Below are 24,360 nucleotides of genomic sequence, written 5' to 3'. Positions count from 1 at the left end.
TTACATACCTGTCATGAGTCTGGGCTCTGCTCCCTTCACACAGGTCCTCTAAACTTTCTTGAGCTCCATGTCTGGCTTTGCATGTATCCTGGTTTACTCCCATGGATTTATCTACTTAGGCCTATATAAGGCCTAGTAAGACACACCTGTGTCTTAGTATTAAGACTGTTAGTTGCCTGTGCACAGCTACCTGTCTGCGGTCTCAAGAGTGTCTCCTGGCTGCCTGAGTCTTCTAGTACCTCGGTTATCTGTCTGTTTGTGGCTTTCAGTATCTCTGCTACCTGTCTGCTGTCTCCTGGACGTCTCAGGTCTGCCTGTGGCTTCCAGTACCTCTGCTACTGTATCTGTTTTCAGTTTCCAGTACCATTGCTACCTCTCTCCCACGTGCCTCACCTGCCTTCTGCACCAACGTCAGTGGCCTGTGTACTCAGACCTAGGGCTTTAAGGATCTACCTCACTCAATGAGTCTAACAATCAGTACATTAGTAAGTTACCAGAAGCACCATCCGTACATGAATATATCAGTAGAAGCACCATAAGTACATGAATGAAACACCAAAACCACCATCAGTAGATGAATACATTACCAGAAGCATCACCAACACAGGAATACATCACCAAAACAGCCATCAATATAGGTATACATCACCATCAGTACCTGAGTACATCGCAAGTACCACCATCAGTACATACAGTGGGTACGGAAAGTATTCATACCCCTTTAAATTTTTCACTATTTGTTTCATTGCAGCCATTTGGTAAATTCAAAAAAGTTCATTTTTTTCTCATTAATGTACACTCTGCACTCCATCTTGACAGAAATGTAGTAATTTTTGCAAATTTATTAAAAAAGAAAAACTGAAATATCACATGGTCATAAGTATTCTGACCCTTTTGTTAGTATTGAGTAGAAGCACCCTTTTGAGCTAGTACAGCCATGAGTCTTCTTGGGAATGATGCAACAAGTTTTTCACACCTGGATTTGGGGATCCTCTGCCATTCTTCCTTGCAGATCCTCTTCAGTTCCATCAGGTTGGATGGTGAACGTTGGTGGACAGCCATTTTCAGGTCTCTCCAGAGATGCTCAATTGGATTTAGGTCAGGGCTCTGGCTGGGCCAGTCAAGAATATTCACAGAGTTGTTCTGAAGCCACTCCTTTGTTATTTTAGCTGTGTGCTTAGGGTCATTGTCTTGTTGGAAGGTGAACCTTTGGCCAAGTCTGAGGTTCAGAGCACTCTGGAAGAGGTTTTCATCCAGGATATCTCTGTACTTGGCTGCATTCATGTTTCCTTCAATGACAACCAGTCGTCCTGTCCCTGCAGCTGAAAAACACCCCCATAGCATGATGCTGCCATGTTTCACTGTTGGGATCGTATTGGGTAGGTGATGAGCAGTGCCTGGTTTTCTCCACACATACCGCTTAGAATTATCACCAAAAAGGTCTGTCTTCATCTCATCAGACCAGAGAATCTTATTTATTATTGTCTGGGAGTCCTTCGTGTGTTGTTTTGTTTTTTTAGCAAACTCTGTGTGCAGCGCCCCAGAGTCCTGGTCGTTGCAGTACTGTGGCTCCGCCGCTAAGGGGGGCTATGGTACGTCTGATGGCACTGAAGGAGTTCATCTGACCAGGTATCACAGACACCAATACATTTCACAGTCTGGCCTCCAGGGGGAGCTAAGGGTACTATTCATTAGGCCACTCCTCACAGTCTGGTAAAACTGGGGGTTAGGCAGGAAGTTAGAGAGAACGCTGACTGGGTTGGAACCAGGCAACACCTTGTGGCAGAGGGTGTTGTAGGGGAAGATTCGGTAGGGTCCCTGTCAGGGGTGGGATCCTGACAGAGGCCTGGCAATCAGAGAGAAAGCTACGGGACCGCGCTTGCACTTCATAGCGGCGGTGCCCTAAGAAAGGACAAGAGGCGAGATTTATTGTGCTGAGTGAGAAACGAGATCAACGCATCAGGGAGAAATACCAGTAGGAGTCGTGCTGTTAGACCGAGGCAACATCCTACTGAGGCGTAAATAACCGGTGGCCGGAACGCTGAGGAAGTACAGAGCTCTAAGCATTACTTCAGACCAACGGCAGGGCAGAGAGCTATAGGCTGGCTGTCTCACCTACATCACCTACGCAGACATAGGGGGCAACCTTTGGAGAGGGGCGACTCTAGGGTCCCGGAAGAGCTCCGAGCCTTCCCGTCATATGGGTGCGTCCTACCATAAGATCTGGGGGGCGAGAAGAAGAAGAACATCAGAATTGAGTTGTTGTGAGGGAACACGAGGAACAGACACAACAGTTGTGGGGTACTATCCCGTAAGCACAGCAGGGGAGGACCACAACACACAAACGCTAGAAGGAAGGCACAGATTTCCACCTGCAACGGGAACTCTGGAGGTGCCATCGGACCGGCCGGACTTGCGCAGCCCGGTTAACCGTATTCCGGACTGAGGACCCAGAAGCCTTCAGTAAAGAGGTAAAGAGACTGCAACCTGGTGTCCTCGTTATTTACTGCACCGCACCACTACCACCACTACCACCATCCACATCTAGAACTGTACGCCCCTCAGCAGGGTCACGGACCGGGTCTAGCCACCGTGACAACCCCAGAGCAGAGACTCAGAGGCCCGGTACCGGGTACCCCTCGGCCCTGCGGCAGTGGGGGCGCTACATATGCAGGCTTTCATATGTCTTGCACTGAGGAGAGACTTCCTTCGGGCCACTCTGCCATAAAGGCCTGACTGGTGGAGGGCTGCAGTGATAGTTGATTTTGTGGAACTTTCTCCCATTTCCCTACTGCATCTCTGGAGCTCAGCCACAGTGATCTTGGGGTTCTTTACCTCTCTCACCAAGGGTCTTCTCCCACAATTGCTCAGTTTGGCTGGACGGCCAGGTCAAGGAAGACTTCTGGTGGTCCCAAACTTCTTCCATTTAAGGATTATGGAGGCCACTGTGTTCTTAGGAACCTTGAGTACTGCAGAAATTCTGTTATAACCTTGGCCAGATCTGTGCCTTGTCACAAATCTGTCTCTGAGCTCCTTGGCCAGTTCCTTTGACCTCATTATTCTCATTTGGTCTGACATGCACTGTGAGCTGTGAGGTCTTATATAGACAGATGTTTGTCTTTCGAAATCAAGTCCTATCAGTTTAATTAAACACAGCTGGACTCCAATGAAGGAGTAGAACCATCTCAAGGAGGATCACAAGGAAATGGACAGCATGTGACTTTAATATGAGTGTCTGAGCAAAGGGTCTTAATGCTTATGACCATGTCATGTTTCAGTTTTTCTTTTTTATTAAATTAGCAAAAATTTCTACATTTCTGTTTTTTTCAGTCAAGATGGGTTGCAGAGTGTACATTAATGTGAAAAAAATGAACTTTTTTTAATTTTCCAAATGGCTGCAATGAAACAAAGAGTGAAAAATGTAAAGGGGTCTGAATATCTTCCGTACCCACTGTAAATACAGCACTAGAACCACCATCAGTACATAATCATTGTACATCGCCAAGCTTAGAACAGTGATCAACTGCAATGTCAGGTCAGCTCCATAGACATTTGTATCACATGAACCTACAACTACCAGTATGTTCAGTGGTAAGGAAATATTGGGAGATGTTAACTGCCATCATCAGACTGTGGACCATATAGGAACCACAGTACTGATGAAATGTAGTGGGTATCACAAATAAACATATACATCAAGGTACTTTATAGATTACATCCTTTTTGACTGGAGTCATTCTCTTTCTTTTCCATCTTGTCCAGATGCCATGATGACTTTTGACCCCTTCATGCCAGGGCCATTTTCCGCTTTTGTGTTTCTGTTTCTTGCTCCCCTTCTTCCCAGAGCAATTACTTTTTATTTTTCCATCAATATGGACGTGTGAGTGCTTGTTTTTTGGGGTTGAGGTGTAATTTTGAAAAACACCATTGGTTTTATCATATATCGTTCTGGAAAATGGGAAAAAGATTCCAAGTGCAGTGAAATTGCATAAAATTGTTTTTTTTACCATGTTCACAAAATGCTAACACTCACTTGCAGTTATGATTCTTCAGGTCATTACTAGTTCTTAGACACCAAACATGTCTAGATTCTTTTTTATTTAAGTGGTGAAAATAAATCCAAAGTTTCTTAAAAAAAAAAAGTAAAAAATTGTGTCATTTTCCAAGACCCGTAGTGTCTCCATATTTTGTGATCTGGGGCTGGGTGAGGGCTTATTTTTGTGCCCTGATCTGCTGTTTTTATTGATACCATTTTGGGATAGATAGATTGCATTTTATTGCAATGTTGTAGGGACCAAAAAAAATCGTAATTCTGGCATTTTTAATTTTTCTTCTGTTACGCCATCTATCAATCTGATTAATTATTTTTATATTTTAATAGATCAGGTGTCTCTGAATGCAGCAATACCAAATATGTGTATTTTTCATTATTTTATTTTGAATGAAACAAAAGGAAGGTGATTTGAGCTTTTATATATTTTTTATATTTTTAAAAACCTAGTTTTCACTTCTTACTTGCTTCATAAGTCTCCGTAGGAGACTTGAAGTTGCGGTCATCTGATCGTTTGTGCTACACATAGTAGGGCTTCAGCCTTGCTCTGTGTAGCAGAAATGCTCATCTGCTATGAACGCCGGACACTGGGTGGCACTCATAGCAGATCGGCACCACACTGTGCCTTAAGTGTCCTCAACAATGCTGCCTCTTTTCCATACTTGGCCCCCACTACACAATGTCCACTCAAATTGTGTCCCTTTATACTGCCTAATCTCTATATTCTTCCCCTTCCTCACACTCCCCCGACCCTGTATACTGTCCCCTCCTTGCTGTGCATACGCTATCCCTTCTCCAGACTCAATTCTGTGCCCACTCACACTTTTCTCCCCACATAGTGTCCCCTCAAATTCCCCTTTTCCATACTTTCCCCTTACTCTTTTATCCCCCCACACTGTCCTCTTACACTTTTCCTCACCCATACTGTCCCCTTACACTTCCCCCCATAATGTCCCCTCACATTTTTCTTCTAAAACAAAATTCCTTTGTATTTTCTGCTCCATTGGAGATCTTGTTGCCATCCTCCTCTGCGGCGTATCAGGGACATCAGCAGCATGATGAGGTGACCTGATGATGCTGTTGACATCACCTTGATCCTGGAAGAGCCAGTCAGAGTTTCAATTTTACTAGTGCTTTAATGACATGAGTACAATTGACAGCAGGGAAGCTGGACTTTTATATGTTCTCTAAGCTTTCTGTTAGTTTAATAACTAGCTCGGACATCAACCATATCCCACTTGCAAGAGGCGGAAAAATGCGGCCAACTAGAAGACACCTCAGACAGCAACCTAACCTCCTGCTTGCTGTGCCCTGGGCAAATTCCATGCCTGCTCCCTCTAGATAATCCACAGAGTTGTTGCGAAGTCTTGAATTTAAAAAGAAAATCATCTTTAACATTTAGATAAATCTTCGGTAAATAATTCATGATGTGGCAGTGATGAGAAGTGGTGAGAGTCTTGGATATGATTATGAGAGTTAATAGGGAATGAACCTATTGTGTAGAATTTTCCACAGTGTTTTGGAGATGGATTATTTTGTTTGCCGCTTCGGGAGACCAAGTTTACTTCTTACTTTACCTTTTTTTTACTTTTTCTTTCTCTGTTTGTCTATAAAGCTGTTAGACTAATACGTTTCTTGATTAGTTATTGATAAGATAATAATTAGGTTTTGCACTCCTCCGGGCTACCTCATGTAAATAAGCTAATAATGATTGCAAATGGTTCCTGCGCTCACCTAATCGCATTGCCCTTTCTGTAGAAGGTGATTCTTTACTGGCTTGTTCAGCTTGATTTATCGACCTTAGGCCAGGTTCAGCCTACAAATGTGTTTTTTTTATGGCACCGGATTTAAAGGGAACCTGACAGCAAGCTTTATCTTGGAAGGTGTTAGGAGCGCTTTATTAGCCTCGTAATACCATCTTTAATGGTTCTCATGTGATCACTAATTGCTCCATTAGCATATTGAAAACAGATGGCTAATACCAAGGTTTTTGTACCTCAACGAGTTTGGGACCTTTTTCAGTCATTCCAACGGTGTGGTGGTATTATACCCACAGTAGCATAATTGACATCCCAGTGTGTGCAGGTAGAGCAGGTGGAGGAGAAGAGGACCTTGAGACTTCTGTAAAATTAAATTAATGTTGCGGAATTCGATTTATTTTGGCAGGAATGGCCAACCATTTAATGCAGGGGTGTGCAATTAATATTTCTGAGGGGCCACATGAGATACCGTGACTGTTGTGGAGGGGGGAACCAATAGATTGAAATTAATTCTGCTCAATATTAATAACATTAATTATAGCTATTTTATATCTATAGTAATTGTACCGTATCAGCCCTCAATCAGTTCCACCGTATATAGTATGAGGCCCCACATAGCCCCATACATACAGTATGAGACCTCACATAGCCCTTATACTGTATACAGTATGAGCCCTCAGTCTCCCTTTATACAGTATGAGCCCCCCTACAGTCTCCCAATATACCGTGTGAGCCTCCACATAGTCACTGTTTATATAGTATGAGCCCCCATATACAGTATGAGACCTCACATAGCCCTTATACTGTATACAGTATGAGCCCTCAGTTTCCCTATATACAGTATGAGCCCCCCTACAGTCTCCCATTATACAGTGTGAGCCTCCACATAGTCACCGTATATATAGTATGAGCCCCCATATACAGTATGAGCCACACATAGCCCTCTTTGCAGAATATGAGCCCACACAGTCCCCCTATGAACAGTATAAGCCTAATGAACCAACACATAGCCCACTATATATATTGTGAGCCCCATGTAGAATCCTATACACAGTGTGAGCCTCACATGGCCTCTCTATATACAATATTAGCCCTCATATAGCCATGGTGTACAGTGTGAGCCCCCACATAGCCCTATATACAGGCACATGTCCTATACACATATTAAGAAAAAATAAATAAAATCCCATGCCTTTCTCCCGTTCCTCTGCGGCTTTGCTTTGGGCTTCTGGTGCACTGACTCTCTGCACGGTAGATGCGATGTAGTGACATGATCATGTCTGGTGTTTCAGTTGCACACGTTGATTGGTGGAAGAAGGAGCCAGTGGGCTGTGGAGGGCCCGGTGCGGCCTGTGGGCCACTGCAGTTATCTGGGCCAGACAGGAACAGCCAGAGGGCCGAATGTAATCCGTGGGCAGCACTTTGTCCAGGTCTGATATAATATGTATGGAGACATCCTGAGTCCCATAACAGATTATCTCGGCAAGAGAAGAATTGGACATGTTGAATTATACTGTCCAATCCTTTTGTTTTGGTGGGTAATAAATAGCTGCCAGTGGTGCCTGGTAGGCGCTTACACAACTGTTTGCATTGAAAACACATAACACTTAGCTGAGCATGCATGTGAATAGTAGAGTTGGGAGAGATCCTTCTTGGCTAAATGAGCGTAGCCAGACAGATAGGAGGGCTCCATTATCCTCTATAGGACTGCTGGATATTGCTGAGTACAACAGCAGTGATACACATTTCTTCTGGTAAAAGGTGTGGATTTGTCATCTCATTAGTGCTAGTACCAGAGCGAGTGCGAGGCGGCAGCGGAGATCTGTGTCATTACTCATAATAGTGTAAGTTCTTAAGCATTAGTAAATGGGCACTTCAGGATAAGTGTCTTTTTCTCCGTAATCAGAGAAGTCACTTTCTTATTTCAATTTATTGAATCTTTTAAGTGTAAAGTAACAGCAAAAAAACAAAAAAAATCACCTTTTGTTTCATAGCAGCAAATATTCTGTTCTTGACCTAAATGTATGAAGGAATTTTAATACAAGACATTAGCTAGTGGAGCCCTAATTTAGCTTCATCTGTTTCATCTATTATATCGTATGAATGGTGGGGGTCTTATTTCTGTAACCTACAATAACCAGAAGAACCAAAGTGAAGTGGAACATATTCTCTTCTTTAGGCCCCTTTCACACATCAGTTTTTTGCCGTCAGTCACAATCCGTTGGCTTGACAGATCTGTCGCAGATTGTGAAAAACATTTGACAGATCAGTCTGTGACGCCTCAGGGTCCTGGTCATCACAGTGGCATTGCTTTCCTCACGGGGAGAGTGATGTCACACTTGGAAGCGATGAAGGATAACTCTCACCAGGTAACACAAACATGCAACATGTTCACACTCCAGGCCACAAGGGGGAGCTTTTGATCCTATTTCTAGGTGATTCCCCGGCATATAGAGATATATTGTGGTTTGGAGGGAAAGTTAGTCAGATAGTGCTGGAGAGCAGACTGGAGCAGTCTGAGGCAGGAAGAACATATGAGGAGCCTTGCAGCCATGAGAAAGTGCTGCAGCTCCTGGACAGAGATAATACCGAAAGCCGAACAGATTGTAGTGATCGTGTGGGAGAGCGAAGCACAGGAGAAGGACACCAGTGGAGCTGAGCAGTGAATTAGCTACCTCCTTGGCTGGCGCAGATTACCGGTAGCCGGAACACCAAGGTTGTGAGGGACTCTAAGACTGACAGCAGAATCCGGCAGGACAGCTGGATTACACATCACTTGTCCGCCCGAATACCCAGGAGGCACAGTGACACATACAGCCCAAGTCATGATAGAGATCCTGTAAAAAGGCTCGAGTCACCTGCTATATGGGTTTATGTCCCACCTTTATGGAGGACAGAGAGAACTGTGAGGACCTTATCAGAAGCCATACGCAGTAAGGGACTACAACACCACCGCGCTATGGGGAAGACTTTTAACTCCACCTGGTATAGGGGACTCTGAATTAGCCTCCAAGCTGGCTGGACCCTGCCTGTCCTGTGATCTGGAGCCCTGGACTGTGGCTGCCTGGAATCTTCAGTAAACCAGGTAAAGCGACTGCAAACCTGTGTCCTCGTTCCTTACTGCACTATTGACCATATTCCATCTACACACCGGGAGCCCTGGGGATATTCTTCACCTGTGGGAAGGTATACCATCTAGCTGCCATAACATCACCCCAGAGGACTCCTTAAAGCAGCGTTGGTCCCCACTGACCGAATACCACAGGTGGTGTCACAAACATAAACTTTATTCAATTTCCGTTTTACATGGGCACCCAAGTCGCCTCCGTGACATCCCCCTGTGAATTTTGGACCCCGTACCGGGTACCCCATGGCCCTCGTGGGCGTCTCATGTCATTTGACAGATCCGGCGCAGAGGCGTCCATTCGAGTAAACGACGGATCCGTGGCTGTCAAATTTTACGAAGTACACAAAAAGCGTTACTTTGTCCGTTGTCTCCGGCCGCAGGACAAACAATTTTCTATGGATCCGGTGAACGAAGGATGAAACGTGAGGCCATCCGTTGCTAATACAAGTCTATGAGAAAAAAAAGGATTCGGCGACATATCGCCGGATTCGTTTTTTTCAAAATTCGACGGCTTGCGACTGATGGCAAAAAACTGATGTGTGAAAGGGGCCTTATCTGACACAGTGGTGCCTGTATGAGTATGGCTGAGTCTGGTACTGCAAATTAGCCTCACTAAATGGATTTATACCCTTTTACTCACAGGTCAGGCACATTCAGGTGTTGCTGAACTGTTGAACTTTAGGTCATACTTGCAAAAACCTCTATGATTTTTCTGCATGGTGGCAGGATGCTGTGATATCAGACTCAGCGACAGGATCTACTGTAGATTCATATTCCAGGGGAAAGAAATGTTGGTACACATAGTACTTCAAAATTTGTAGTCGTGGCACATAGGACTGGGCAAGACCTGGCAGCCATCTTGGGGTACAGCTTGACCTCTTGCCCTCAACTAATCAAGGACTGTAATATAACTGTTCTACCTTTATTGTTTTTCTTTCCTGTAGACTGTGCCCACCAAGTGTAAGAGTAACCACCAATATGTAACCAATAAGCGTGTAATACTTATGAGTCGCCCCGCGGGCTAGGTGTACAAGGTACCGGGTCCTGCTGTTTCACAGGGGGATGTCACGGTGGCTGCGACCCGGTCCGTGGCCCAGGGCGCCCATGTAAAAGGGAAAGGTCTTTAAAGGGATAGAGTTTATGTTCGTGACGTCACCTGTGGTATTCGGTCAGGGTGATCGACGCTGCTTTAAGGGGTCCGCTGGGGTAATGTTATGGCAGCTAGATGGTATACCTTCCCACAGGTGAAGTATGTCCCCAGGGCTTCCCGGTGTATAGATGGTGGTATGATGAGAGGCGCAGAGAAGAACGAGGACACAAGGTTGCAGTCTCTTTACCTTTACTGAAGACTTCAGCATCCACAGTCCAGAGCACCAGATCACAGGGCAGGCAGAGTCCGGCCGGTTTGGAGGCAAGTCCAAGTTCTCTTGTCCAGGTGGAAATCAGTAGCCTTCCCTTGCGCTGTGGTGGTGTAGTCCCTTACTGCCTATGGCTTCACATAAGGGTCTCACAGATGTGGTGTTTCGTTCTCTCTGTGCCCCATATAGGATAGGACAAAACCCGTATGACTGGTGACTTGAGCCTGTTTATAGGGTCTCTTAGATAACCCGGCTCTGTAGGTGTCACCGTGCCTTCTGGGTGTAGGTGCGGACAGGTAACATGCAATCAGCTGTCTTGCCGGTCTCTGAAATAAGGCGTAGAGGTCCTTACTTCCTCGGTGTTCCGGCTACCGGGATTTTGCGCCTCAGAAGGAGGCAGCCTGAGCGGGGCTGGTCCCCTTCTGGTATCCTCTCCTTTGCTTCGACTTCCTTCACGCTCGCTGCAATACAGTTCTGCCTTTCAATGTCTCTTTCTGGGAGCTGCAGCTCTGAGGGCATGCACAACTCCTTTAACCTTCTGTCCTCCTCAGACTCTGGTCTGGAACTAACTGAGCTGAGCTCAGCCAGCAATTAACTAACTTTCCCTACAGACTACCAGTTATATATATATGGGGAGTGACCTAATAAATAGGAGCAGAAGCTCCCCCTGGTTGTCTGGAGTGTGAAATGTGTTGCATGTTTGTGATACCTGGATGCAGTTATCCTTCCTTGCCTCCAAACGTATCATCACTCTCCCCGAGAGGAAAGCAATACCACTGCGATGACCGGGACCCTGGGGCGCCGCACTTACAGTCGTTATAACCACTAATCTTTGTGCGTCTTTGTGAGAAAATAAATATTATTTGTACTTGTCAGCAGGCTAACGGCACCTCTTACACAAACACCAACTCTCAAATGAGGGATAATCTTACAAGGATTAAAGTGACATTAAAGAAAATTTGTGGCTTGGTTTTTTGCTACCCCATCTGAGAGCAGATACAGAGCCAGTAGTGTAGCTACTGATTTGGAGGGGCTCACCCAGAGCGACCGCCACCCTCAACTGTATGTGTGGCATACTGATACAGATACACTCTGTGGTAGAGCAGGGAGATATGGCTTCCCTGCCCTACTACTCTTTGTTGTATAGGCTATAGATTGCTTTAGGCCTACAGCATGCAGAATGGCAGGTCACAGGCAGGCTACTAAGGGGACCCTCATACATAGTGGGGTTACCAATGGGACCCTCATACAGACTGGAGGCTACAAAGGGAAGGGGGTTCTCATACAAAGTGAGGACAACTAAGGCGGCTACTAAGAGAGCTACTAAGGTGGCCATGATACAATTTGGGGCCACAGCATTGGGGATACTAAAAGGGCCCTCATTCAGAGTGTGGGCTACTAAGGGGGTCATCATACAGCATAGGGACTACTTAGAGGGGCATGATACAGCATGGGGCTTCTAAGGGAGCCATGATACAGCTTGGGAGTGTACCAAGGAGGTGCTCATGCAGTCTGAGGTCTACTAAGGAACCCTCATCCAGAGTGGGGGCTACTAAGGGGGCCAAGATATAATGTGGAGGCTAATAAGGAGGCCATCATACAGTGTTGGGACTACTAAGTGGCCCTCATACAGCATGGGGGCAACTGTGGTGATCACCATACAAAGTGGGGGCCATTACACAGAGTACCATACAGTGTGATGGCTATGGGAGCGGCATAAGAGAAACACTGTTTTTGTGCCACAGAACAGGTGCAGAAATAGGTACACATATGGGAGCATATGGGGTGACATGAGGATAAGGATGTTGTGCAGGTTTGGAATAGATGGAAACGATACTGGAAATGTGAGAAGTCAAATGTGTCTTTGTTGTAAACTCTTGCAGATGAGTTGTGGCCAGAGAAATTGTCATCAACAAATAAAGTTGCACTCTGTAGTGCTAAAGCATGCAAATATGTAATATATGAAATAGCACATTTTTTTGGCCACTTCATGCATGCCCAGCAGCCAACTACAAGGCGGTCTTAGGTTTGCTGGGAACCTACATGTCTAGTGTGAATACCTCTCTTAGGCTAAAGCCTACGTTTATGAGTAGGTAGGATCCTGCTGCAATTAGTCTCTCACACAACTCTATATGAAAAGTAGTTGGCCCATAGGCTTGATTCACTATGTACATGTAAGAGGCAAGACCAGGGCCGTAGTCATGTCCGAGCACTCCGGTGTATCTGTGCCCTGGCCTCCTGTTACACTATAACATTGTCCATCACTTTGCGTACCTGTGGCTCCACTTTCAGTGCTGTCAGGGTCACCTCTGCCTCGCTGTAGGTTCCCATCAGTTCGTGAAATAAAGATTGAGACACAATCCTTTCCGACTTTCAAATAAACAACTTTACTGTTAGCTTTACGCAGCACATCCAGATTCTTCACAGCATTTACAACAGGATTCCCATTACACGTGTCTTCTTTGCCTGCATTTTCCTTCCTGTCACACAGTACCCACCCAGGTCGGACTATGCCACACGGTTCCTCAGCGTCCTCCCAATTCAGCTCTGCTACGGTTAGACCTTCCTTAGTCTGTTTCGCACCAGACAAGAGAATTTCTGTCTCCGAAGCTAGTTGCCACTTGGTGAGCGACCTGCTCTTCTGTACTGTGCTTTGTGGTGACCCAACGTTCTCCTGTTCCAAGCTCACTGTATCTGGGAGTTCCCTCAGCAGCTGTTTTGCACCGGTACTGAGAGCATCTGCCCTGCCCACGCTATAAGCTGCCACATCATGGAGATACCTGTGTCCCCATACTGTCACAGTTTCTATCTTGATTCTCCTTTCCTGCTGCTGTACTGGCCACGGCTGTTTAGGCCCGATGCTGTGGATAGCTGGGCTTCTCCCTTAATAAACATTGCATGATTGCTGCTCTTTTCCCTGGGCACTTGAGCCCGTGTTGGTGGTCCAGGCACACTGGCCCTTCTGCCCCTAATCAGTAAGTCCTCCCTGTCTTAACTGCAGCTGACCCCTCCTATCATGACTATGCACATTATTGTGCCCCCTCTAGTGTCAATACTACACTTTCCCTATTTAACAAGTACATGCAATATCAAATTATATACATTAGGCACATAGCAGCTATTATAACCTTATCAAAAGAGAAGGGAGTGGAGTATTATATGTACCCGGCACATCCCCTACATACAGACAGAAGCAACACCTTAACATTTATTTACAAAACTGCTCAATTCATTATTAAATATTAAGTATAGGTAAATTTGTGAGTGATTGTAATGTACTAATTTCATATAATAGAACAGTGAGCCCCAGAGTCCGTGTTACTGGTGGGCCCCTGGCACCCCAATGCAACACTAGATCCTTTTAACAAAGCATTCATAGGGTGCGGGGCCCGAGTTTTGCTATGAGGCCCTAATATTACAATTTACTGAGTAATTTCAGTACTTATTTTACTTTGCCTGTCCGGCCATTAGGTGGCACTGTAGTGCACTTAGGCTCCTAAAACGGCTTTTGTGCCGGTATTGGAGCTACACCGTCAAATTCAGCAGGTTTCGGGGATGCGCGGTAGTTAAATTATGTATCTGAGCACATTCCACTTCCTTAACAACATATTTTCATTTGCAAATAACATGCTGGAAATATTCCATTTGTATAATGCATCATGCAGACTGTGCTAAGCACCAAATCAGACGGATGTGATTCATTTTACTTCTCATTATTCCACATCAGTATGATAAATGTGTAGAATCAGCAGAGCTGGAAAGCAAAACAAGACTGCAGATATAATGGTGGGCACTGGGCAGTGAAGGTCCGCTCACATGGATATGCGTACATAACATTTTAAGAACAAACGGATTAAGTGATACATTGCATCAGTTGTGCAAGGGAAGCAGAGGGCCCTCGTATTGATTATTATATGGCCGCCTTCTTCTGTTTGCATTACAGATGCAAGGGATCACTTGTCTGTTCTCGGTCAGGCTGCACAAGACTAAGTTGTTTCCAATTGGCACGAGGTGCACTGCTGAGGATATCCGATAATGGGCAGATCAGGATAGCTAAGGTTTAATAGCAGGTAGAAGGTCAGAGACAGGTAGAGATCAAGCAAAAGTCCATTTCAAGGGGTTGTCTTGTAGGGATGTGGACTGTCTAGCCCTCTTCCTGCCCCTGAAGACAACAGACACACTGTGTGAATACCGTCTTGCGGTTTTATATGTAAAAGTAACGTGTCTAATGTAATGTATTATGCTGCTGTACAGTATATAAAGTGTTCGTGCAGAATGTGAGTATAGCATAAAAAAGCTTAGGACAGCATAGGATGTTGAATGAGGGTAAAAGGTTTGCATGTAGATAGGAAATGGTTAAGGTTAGGATTAGCCCAGTGGGTGGGCACTAGTGCTGATAATAAGGGGTCACTTCCTGGTTAGAGGGAGGTCAGTGTCAGCCAGTGAAGTGTGGAGTGAGTTCAAGTTCAGGTCGGGTCATGGGTTGCTAGGGGCAGCATGTGTCGCTTGTTCCATGCAGTGGAATGCATTAATGGGATCCCAAGCGGTCGGAGCCTAAGGCCTGGCATGGGGCTGCCAGACACATTGTGTCCCCTGGAGCGCAGCGAAAGATGGACAGGGACTCTCATAGACGTAAGGTGATGGCCGGTCCCGGGTACACTGCCGAGGTGGACTAAAAATCTCTGAGACTGATAGAATCAGTGGGCTCGTGGGTAGTCCAGGACAAGCTAGCGACAGGACTGAAGAGTAGTTGTGCAAAGAAGGAGGAAACTGTGAATTGCTGTGCTCTATTTTGCATGTCACCACCTGATGAACTTGGACTGTTTAGTAAAAGTTTGACTGTTTCAAAGAACCTGGAGTCCCATGCATTGTGTGTGGTGGCACCTGAGGACAGAAGCCTGGAGGCAGTGGATATGTGAGTGTGATGCACCCCACATCCTACATCACAATAGGATTGGGACACCCATCTAATATATAAAGCTGAATGTGTGTATGTATGTATGTGTGTATGTATGTCCGGGATTGGCATCTGCACCGTCGCAGCTACAGCCACAAAATTTTGCACAGTCACACGTCTGGACCCCGAGAGCGTCATAGGCTATGTTGTGAGGTGAAATTTTAACCCCGCGCTTTCCAATTCACCAAACAATTTTGCCCCTATCTACATAATGGGGAAAAAGTGAAAGGAAAAGTGTTGGAGGCGTCGCAGCTACAGGCACAAAATTTTGCACAGTCACACGTCTGGACCCCGAGAGCGTCATAGGCTATGTTGTGAGGTGAAATTTTAACCCCGCGCTTTTCAATTCACCAACCAATTTTGCCCCTATCTACATAATGGGGAAAAAATGAAAGGAAAAGTGTTGGAGGCAAATTAACAGCTGCCAGATGTGAACAAGGGGGACTTAAAGAATGAGAGCGATGGCGCCAAAGAGTATATACTGTACAGTTGCTAAGGTGGGGCCCCGACATGGGATAATCACCACAACCCCACGGGGATATGAACACACACACAAAATGCGCCACACACTACCACGTGCTCAAACACATATACCACCCTCAGCACACATTTCACCACACATACACCAACCTCGCCACATAAAAGTTGAAACACAAAAGTCGCCGCTCAAAACTCGCCACGCGCAAAACTCTCCACATGCAAAACTCTCCACACGTGCAAAACTCACCTCATGGAAAACTCGCAACACGCAAAACTTGCACACGCTGAAAAATTGCCACATGCACAAAAGTGGCAACACATGCAAAAGTTGCCTCACACAAAATTTGCACATACTCAAAAGGCACCACACATAAAACTCGCCACGTGCAAAACTCGCCATGCGCAAAACTTGCTGCACACAACTTGCTACACTAACCTGTCACATGCAACTCGACACACAAAAAGTTGCTACACGCATGTTGCCACACAAACCTCATCTCACAAAAGTCGCTACATGCATGTCGCCACACGCAACTCAACACACACAACTTGACACACGAAACTCGCCCTAAAACACACACAAGTCTGGTATTATCCTTCAAAAATAAAAATCTGATTAATATGCAGACAAAGTACAAGAGCAACAAATGTACCATATAGGAATCCGGCAGCTGTCAGTCACATGACCTGTCTATTATGTGTATGTGTGAGCTAATATATACTGCCAGGGGGTGGGCTTACTGTTGGCTGGGGATTTATCAGGCTGCCAATTTAGCTTACAAATACTGAGGTAAAAATACTGACCAAATAACGTGTGAACGAGGTCTAATACAGGAGGAGATGACATACAGATATATACTATATACAGGAGGAGATGACACACAGGTATATACTATTTACAGGGGAGATGACACACAGGTATATACTATATGCAGGAGGAGATGACACACAGATATATACTATATACAGGAGAGATGACACACAGGTATATACTATATAGAGGAGGAGATGACATACAGGTACATACTACATACAGCAGGAGATGACATACAGGTATATACTATATACAGAAGGAGATGACACACAGGTATATACTATATACAGGAGCAGATTACCTACAGGTATATAGTATATACATGAGTAGATGACATACAGGTATATGCTATGTATAGGAGGAGATGACATACAGGTATATACTATATACAGGAGGAGATGACACACAGATATATACTATATATAGGTGAGATGACACACAGGTATATACTATATACAGGAGGAGATTACATACAGGTATATACTATATATAGGAGGAGATGACATACAGGTATATACTATATACAGGGGAGATGACACACAGCAGGTATATACTATATACAGGGGAGATGACATACAGGTATATACTATATACAGGAGATGACATACAGGTGTATACTATATATAAGGGAGATGACAAACATGTATATACTGAGGTGAAAATGAGAAGTGTGAGGGGAAAATGAAGAGGTGTGAGTGCAAAATGAGAGGAGTGAGGGAAAATAGTGGAGTGATCGGAAAATGACAGATGTGAGGTCGAAATGACAAGTGTTAGGGGGGAATGAGAGGAGTGAGGGGGAAAATGAGAGGTGTGAGGGAGAAAATGAGAGATGTGAGGGGGAAAATGAAAGATGTGATGGGGAAAATGAGAGGCGTGATGGGAAAATAAGAGAAGTGAGGTGCTATAACTAACCACAGATATTTACTATGCCCAGGCAACGCCGGGCTCTTCAGCTAGCTTAGATTTACAATCTCCATGCTTTTCTCATGGTCAACTTTATGTGGCCTGTTCAAGAGTTGGAACAGCCAAAAATCTGTTTGTCTTTGCACCTGAAGGAAAAACTAAGAATGTCGTTTATCAAAAGGCTCTCGAATAAGTAGTAGAAGATTACTTCACATTACTTGGCCAATTTAGTTAAATCTGTGTGGAATATCTCTGGTGTTGAAATATATGTTGTAAAATGCTTCTATTAGCTTAGTTTTTGCCTTTTAATAATTACATTTCTATCTATTTGTTTTGTGGTTTTTTTGTGCAGAATAAATTTTTGTTAACACATTCTATTTTGCTAAGCCGGGTAGTACAGCTAGTTGTCTATAAATCACCAGAGCGCAACCAGATAGCAGCTCGGTCGCGTCTACTGCTCTCCAGTACTTTACATTTGGCATTGTCAGCAGGATCAATCCATGCATCAAGAAAAGTTGAAAGATGGGGGTAGATTCCAGCTGAAACAAAGATGGCGCTGAACACCGATGGTGGTGAGTGGCATGAAATGGCTAGATTGACCTTCCAATCGTGGGTGTGCCCAAAGAGAAATTGTGCCAAAGTCCATCGAGGCTAGGAAGAAACTTGTCCAGAAAGGATGGCGTATGGTGAGCAGTACCAGCCCACAATGGGTGCAATGAATGAAAACGAAACCACGCCCGTGGCAGTGAGTCAATAGAGAATGGACTGCCAGAGAACAGGCAGGTGTACCAGAAGAGGCTCCACTCCAGGAAGGATGGATCCGTGCTGGGCCTTGGATGCCGGAAGGGATGACGCCATTCATGGGCAACGAGGCAGTGAAAGCTGATCTAGGACAAGTGCACCAGTTGATGAAGAAGAGATCAGGTGGCCTGCTGGAGAGGGTCGAGGGTTCCTCCATCCAGCCCAGAGGTGACCCCCGAACTGGGGCACACGTGTTGCCAGTCAGACAAAGTGGATTGCAGTGGTAATGCTACAGGCCGCGCAGGAAGGAGACTTATGGTCCAGTGTCACCATTAGGGGAGAAGGCATTGGCGACGGGGATGCTACCATTGAAATTCAGCTGGAGGTGCATCTTTTATGCGGGAGACAAGCCAGGAGACATCATCGGCTTTTCAGTGGTTTGCTGCAGGTAAAGTTGCGAAGGGGAGCTGCAGTATTTACCTGTGCATCAGGAGTCCCATCCATATTTGAGGAAGGAGGAGATCATGCAGATGTCTAAGTCCAAAATGGCTTCTATAAGTAAAATGCTGCCTGAAGGCTTAGGCTACTTTCACACTAGCGTTGTGTGACGTACATCGCAATGCATCGTTTTGGAGAAAAAACGCATCCTGCAAAGTTGCCCGCAGGATTCGTTTTTTCTCCATAGACTTGCATTAGCGACGCATTGCGACGGATTGCCACACGTCGCATCCGTCGTGCGACGGATGCGTCGAGTTTTGGAGGACCGTCGGCACAAAAAAAGTTCCATGTAACATTTTTTGTGCGTCGCGACCACCATTTTCAACTGGGCATGCGCGGCCGGAACTCCGCCCCCTCCTCCCCGGACATTACAATGGGGCATTGAAAAACTGCATCCGCTGCCCCCGTTGTGCATTTATTTCACAACGTGCGCCGGTACGTCGGGCCGATGCATGGCGACGGCCCCGTACCGACGCTAGTGTGAAAGCAGCCTTAGTTGTGTCTGTTGAGCAGGAAAGAGCCACTAAAAGGAACTGTTCTGTATTCCTGAGAGCAGGAGGCCCTAAAGTGTGCTGGGAACCCCCTGAGGCTGACAAGGAATGCCAAAGTTTTTGTATTCCCCCCTCCAAGTTTGTTTTATTTATATTGCCCCTTCCCCCACGGCTGGATTCTGTAAACCCTTAAAGGACCAAAAACTCTTTTCTGTCTCTCTCACAGTTCTGACTGTGTAACTTAACGAGAGTGTTGTTCACAAAAGAGGGAGGGGAGGAATGGAGGATTGAACCAGGTCAATTGCATCCTTGCCTTAAAAGACTAATGAGAGATTGTATGGACTGTGCTCCAGAACTACTGGAGCTGTTACTACATTGGCCAACAAGCCTGTGAGTACAAAGGAATTGGTGATACTAGGGTCATGCAGACCCACGAAGGAACTGGACTATGCCAATGGACTGTTGGGCAAATGTTAATGTGTGGGCCTAAGGGCTATTGCTTTTCTGGAACATGGACTTGGATGGACATTGATCTGCGGTTCTGACCAAGAGGACCGCATACTTAAAGTTTTGTGCAGGAGAAGGACATGGTATGTGCCCAAGAACTGTTAGACAGTTGTTCAGTTGGCCAACAGGCCCAAAAACTTATGCTCTTTGATTTTGGTGTCAGTGCTCTCACCAGCAACGGACACTCTATGCCCCAGAAGAAAGTAGACTAACAGTTTAAATATTTATGTGATTGTTGCATGCTGATTGTTGTCCTCCAGGTCCCAGAATTGTTGAGGATGGCCATGTTTAAAGAGGGGAGGAATGTAGGGATGTGGACTGCAGCTCGGTCACGACTACTGCTCTGCAGGACGCTACAGTCACATAAATCTTATACCACCTATTCATAGGATGATTAATAAGCAAATGATTTTTGGAGTCCAGCGACTGGGCCCCACTGATCTCGTGTCCTTTATGTGAATAGAATGGTATCTAGCAAGCTCATGTAACGTGGCCCGAGGAGGAAGCCGTGGGTGAGTTACTCGTGTTGTGTGCCCCATCACGCTGCACGAAAATGGGGGTCCTGGAAAGGTGTGTGGACTTTAGCTGAAATGGCGAGAAGCTGTTGCAGACCACATGGTGCCATTGTTCTTGACAGGCCAGGACATGGTGTTCCAGAGTTCAATGAGAGAGACAAAGTCCATAAATAAACATATTTTTACTGGAAAATAACTTTTCAGGAACTATATACAGTAGATAGTAGGCATTCAACTTTGTGGACATTTCAGTTATGATATGGTATATTAATCCACACTTCTTCCCTTCGCTTCTCACTGTCAGCTTCTCTTAGCTCATCTGTCTCAGCATAGCCCAGCGCACTACTCCAGGAGTCTCCTCGTCTCCCTATAACGGCACTACAGACCAGCATGCAAGAATCCTATACTTTCACCTGCGGTTCCACGTCTTACTCTCCTTTGGGGAGTTTTCTATGCCAATATGGCTGCTACTTAACTTTTCACTCTATTGACGCCTCTGGACCACAACACGGGGCTTTTTCCTCTTCATTTCGCTTGCTCTTGCTTCTCCGTCCCAATACTCATCTGACAGACAGCTCACTAGGCTTCCTACCTCAGGCCCCGATGCTTCTTGGTTCCCTCTCCTTAAATCTGAACTCCTTTACTCTGAGACGACTCCAGACTGCGACTCCCTTCTCTGTAGGACCTTACTTTCCACTCAATTGTCTATCTCTTTTGCCAGAGGACACCCACTGAACACGGTTCTGCTCCTCTATCAGACTCAGGTCTGCACTGCTTGTAAGCTCATCTTTATCTTCTTTCCTGACAGTGAACCATCTCTGTCCCTTCACTTTAGCCCCACCCACTCTGGCCTAGTCCCAACTATTAACCCTAAACTGTCCCTAATAGCTCCTTACTGCTGGACAGAATACAATCTATCACTAATAACACACATTACTAAACATTTTGCACTTGTCTTTAAAGGGAAACGTGGTTAACAATTCCATCTTTTACCCTCAATCATTGTGTTATCCACTTCTATGGATATATTTGAACATGGTGACCACCGTTCCCATAGATCTTATGGATGGATAGACCATAAATCCTGTTATTGGTACAACCCAATTAAGAGGGTGAACTGTCTTCCTACATGGTTCAATGGACTATGGGTTTCCATGGGCTCTGCCCATATTGCTACATATGCAGGGCCTATAGCTATGTCATTGCCTGCATACACCATTGCCTCTGGGAAAATGTTGTCAGGCCTCACTATACTTTACACTGCAGCTCTAACCAAAGACTATAGAAACAAAGCAAAGGTATTTTTTTCCATGACTATGAACCTTAAATGTATATTTCCTGTCTTTCCTTCCTTGCATGGCATTTTGCTAGCCCACTAAATGAGCTATTTGAAGATTTTCTTGCAGCGCTGAGCAGCGGATGGGATTCTTTAACCACACAACACAAAGGACCATCTGGGCACTCGAAGAAGAGCCGAATCCGTGCTGTAGATAAGGATCATCATCATGGAGAATTAGGCTTGATGTCCATGTTGGAGATATGGTTTGCTCTGTGTTATAAGTGTATAATATTGTAGTTTAAAATATAACAGAGTTGGCCCAGGGCGCTGCTATATACACCGGACTGTCCCTTTTAAAAAAAGAGCTGATCTGCACTTCTGCAGGCTTAGTACAGACAATACTCTCTACAGGCAATATATATTGGATTACAGTCAGATGCTTTGTACGTATACAGTTGTGCTTAAATCCACAGCATTTTTTTCGTTGAAATGGCGCCACATGCTTCCTTAGGACTCGGTCACACAAGTGTATAAGTCAGATGAGTGCTATACCATGTAATATCAGATAGCACTCAGACCAATGTTGTACTATGGGGCAGCATCAACTAACGCATCATGCATCGAGTGCATGTGAAACACTGGACTGCACTCGGATGTCATCCGAGTGAAGTCCACCATCCATACATTGTCAAGAGGAAGATGAGAGACACCAGACCCAACAATGCAGACGAGCTGAAGACTGCTATCAAAGCAACCTGGGCTTCCATAACACCTCAGCAGTGCCACAGGCTGATCGCCTCCATGCCACGCCGCATTGATGCAGTAATTGATGCAAAAAGAGCCCCGACCAAGTATTGAGTGCATTTACTGAACATACATTTCAGTAGGCCAATATTTTGGATTTTAATATAATTTTTCAAGTTGGTGTTATAAAGTATTCTAATTTACTGAAATAATGACTTTATTGCTTACAGCCAATGAAAACCCAAATCATCAACATTAACAGAAATAAACACTTGAAATAGATCACTCTGTAATGACTCTATATAATATATGATATTCACTTTTTATATTGAAGAACTGAAATAAATTAACTTTTTGATGATATTCTAATTTAGTGAGAAGCACCTGTATATATAAGCTGTAATACCAGATACAACCCATGGACGAGTGTGGCCCTGTTTCTGCAAGTAGAAATGTCCTTCTAATTCTGGAGAATCCAATTAAAGACATTGGCCACTTGTTCTTAAGAGATGAGTAGGGGACATGATTTTGTGTCACTCACTATTAGTACTATTATTATTACGGGTTCAGTCCCGATCTCCTCCTTTGTGCATCATGTGCAGTCTTTCCATGTCGTACAGTCTGGCCCATTATTATCCATTCATACAGGATATTATCGTGATTCAAAACCCCACGGTTTCAGCCACATTGCATCATGGGAATTTCTTTAAGGGGGCCGGTTGTCAGTGACAACAATCCATTGTATGGCTTTGGATCTGCACTGCAGCATAAATACATAGAAATACAAACAAGCATCCTACGTGTTTCTCAATAAGAAGGTATCGTCTGTCGCCCAGGATACTGACCTCACAATGTGAAGTGATTCAGATTTTTTTTTAACTCTTCATTTGTCACGTAATAGTTTTCCAGAAGATTTATTCTTTGTTTGAAGCCCTGAAACTATGATTTGCTAAGCTGATATGTGTAGCTTTTTGGGGAACAGATTTGGGAGTGGGGCCGCCAAGTTGGCCATCATTCTGCTTCATTCTGGGGCCGCAGGGCTGTGCATAGATGTAATTCTCCAGAATGTTCACCCTTGGGATTACCATACATCTTGGATTTAAGCAACAGCTTAAGAAGTTTTTGTATTTGTTACAACTCAAAGAGTGGTTTACGGAGACATTGACACAAGGGCCAATATAGCGTCTTCAATTACGCCTCAATTCCTGTCAATGGAAATTTGATTCAGCTCAAGGTTGTTCATAGAGAGGCAATTGTTACATGAAATGTCTAACTATAGTCCTGTTAGCACAGTGATCCAGGAAACCACCCTAGAACGTATAAGGGAACCTTCACATGTCAGTGATTTTTCTAGACGCTAAAAACTGGACAGTGTCAGTTTTTACCTTCGAGTTTGGTGAAAGTTTCATCAGTTTTGCTTGAATGAAAAACAAACCTGATGGAAGTTTCTCAAATTCATACCAATCAAACAGTCCATGAAAAACAAACAACAGATGGATGGCATCCGAGTGCTGTCCGATTTTTTTCACGGACCCATAGACTCGTATTAGCGAATTTGATTTGACCAAAACCTAAAAAATTGAGCCAGGGCATACTCTTGGTAATATGTGCAATATATAGGTGTGCATTCACACTGGCAATTTTAACAAGCAGAACCTAAGATAAAAACCAAATGTGCAAATACTCTGTAGTACGTAAACAAATAGTGATAGTCCATGTAAATAACATAGGGTACTTAGTTATAGTTGATTTGATTCCACCACGACAAGGTGTACCCCCAATCGGGATGGTACCTATCTCTTGTAGCTCACCTCAGTATGTGTGAGCAAATGTAAAAATAGATGAAGGCAGAGTAGGACCTGGATCCTAACTGTTTGGACACCCACCGGTGGAAACCTATATAAGCGAACTGAACAGCCCACTCAGAATAAAATCGAACGTGTCTTCATGCTTTTGTGTGGAGCTTATGGCCCAAAGCAAAAATCGGACATGTGAACAACCCCATAAAACCTTGGTAAAAAAAAGGATAGCAGTTGTACAATAAAAAACAGTGACATGTGAAGGAGCCCTAAATATGATATGGTCTGGATGTTGATTGGTTCTGTGGTTGTTGGTGATGAGCTTTGCAAAGGCCT

The sequence above is a fragment of the Ranitomeya variabilis genome, chromosome 4, assembly GCF_051348905.1.
Source record: "Ranitomeya variabilis isolate aRanVar5 chromosome 4, aRanVar5.hap1, whole genome shotgun sequence".
Classification (NCBI taxonomy): domain Eukaryota; kingdom Metazoa; phylum Chordata; class Amphibia; order Anura; family Dendrobatidae; genus Ranitomeya; species Ranitomeya variabilis.
This window is presented reverse-complemented; position numbering follows the sequence as displayed.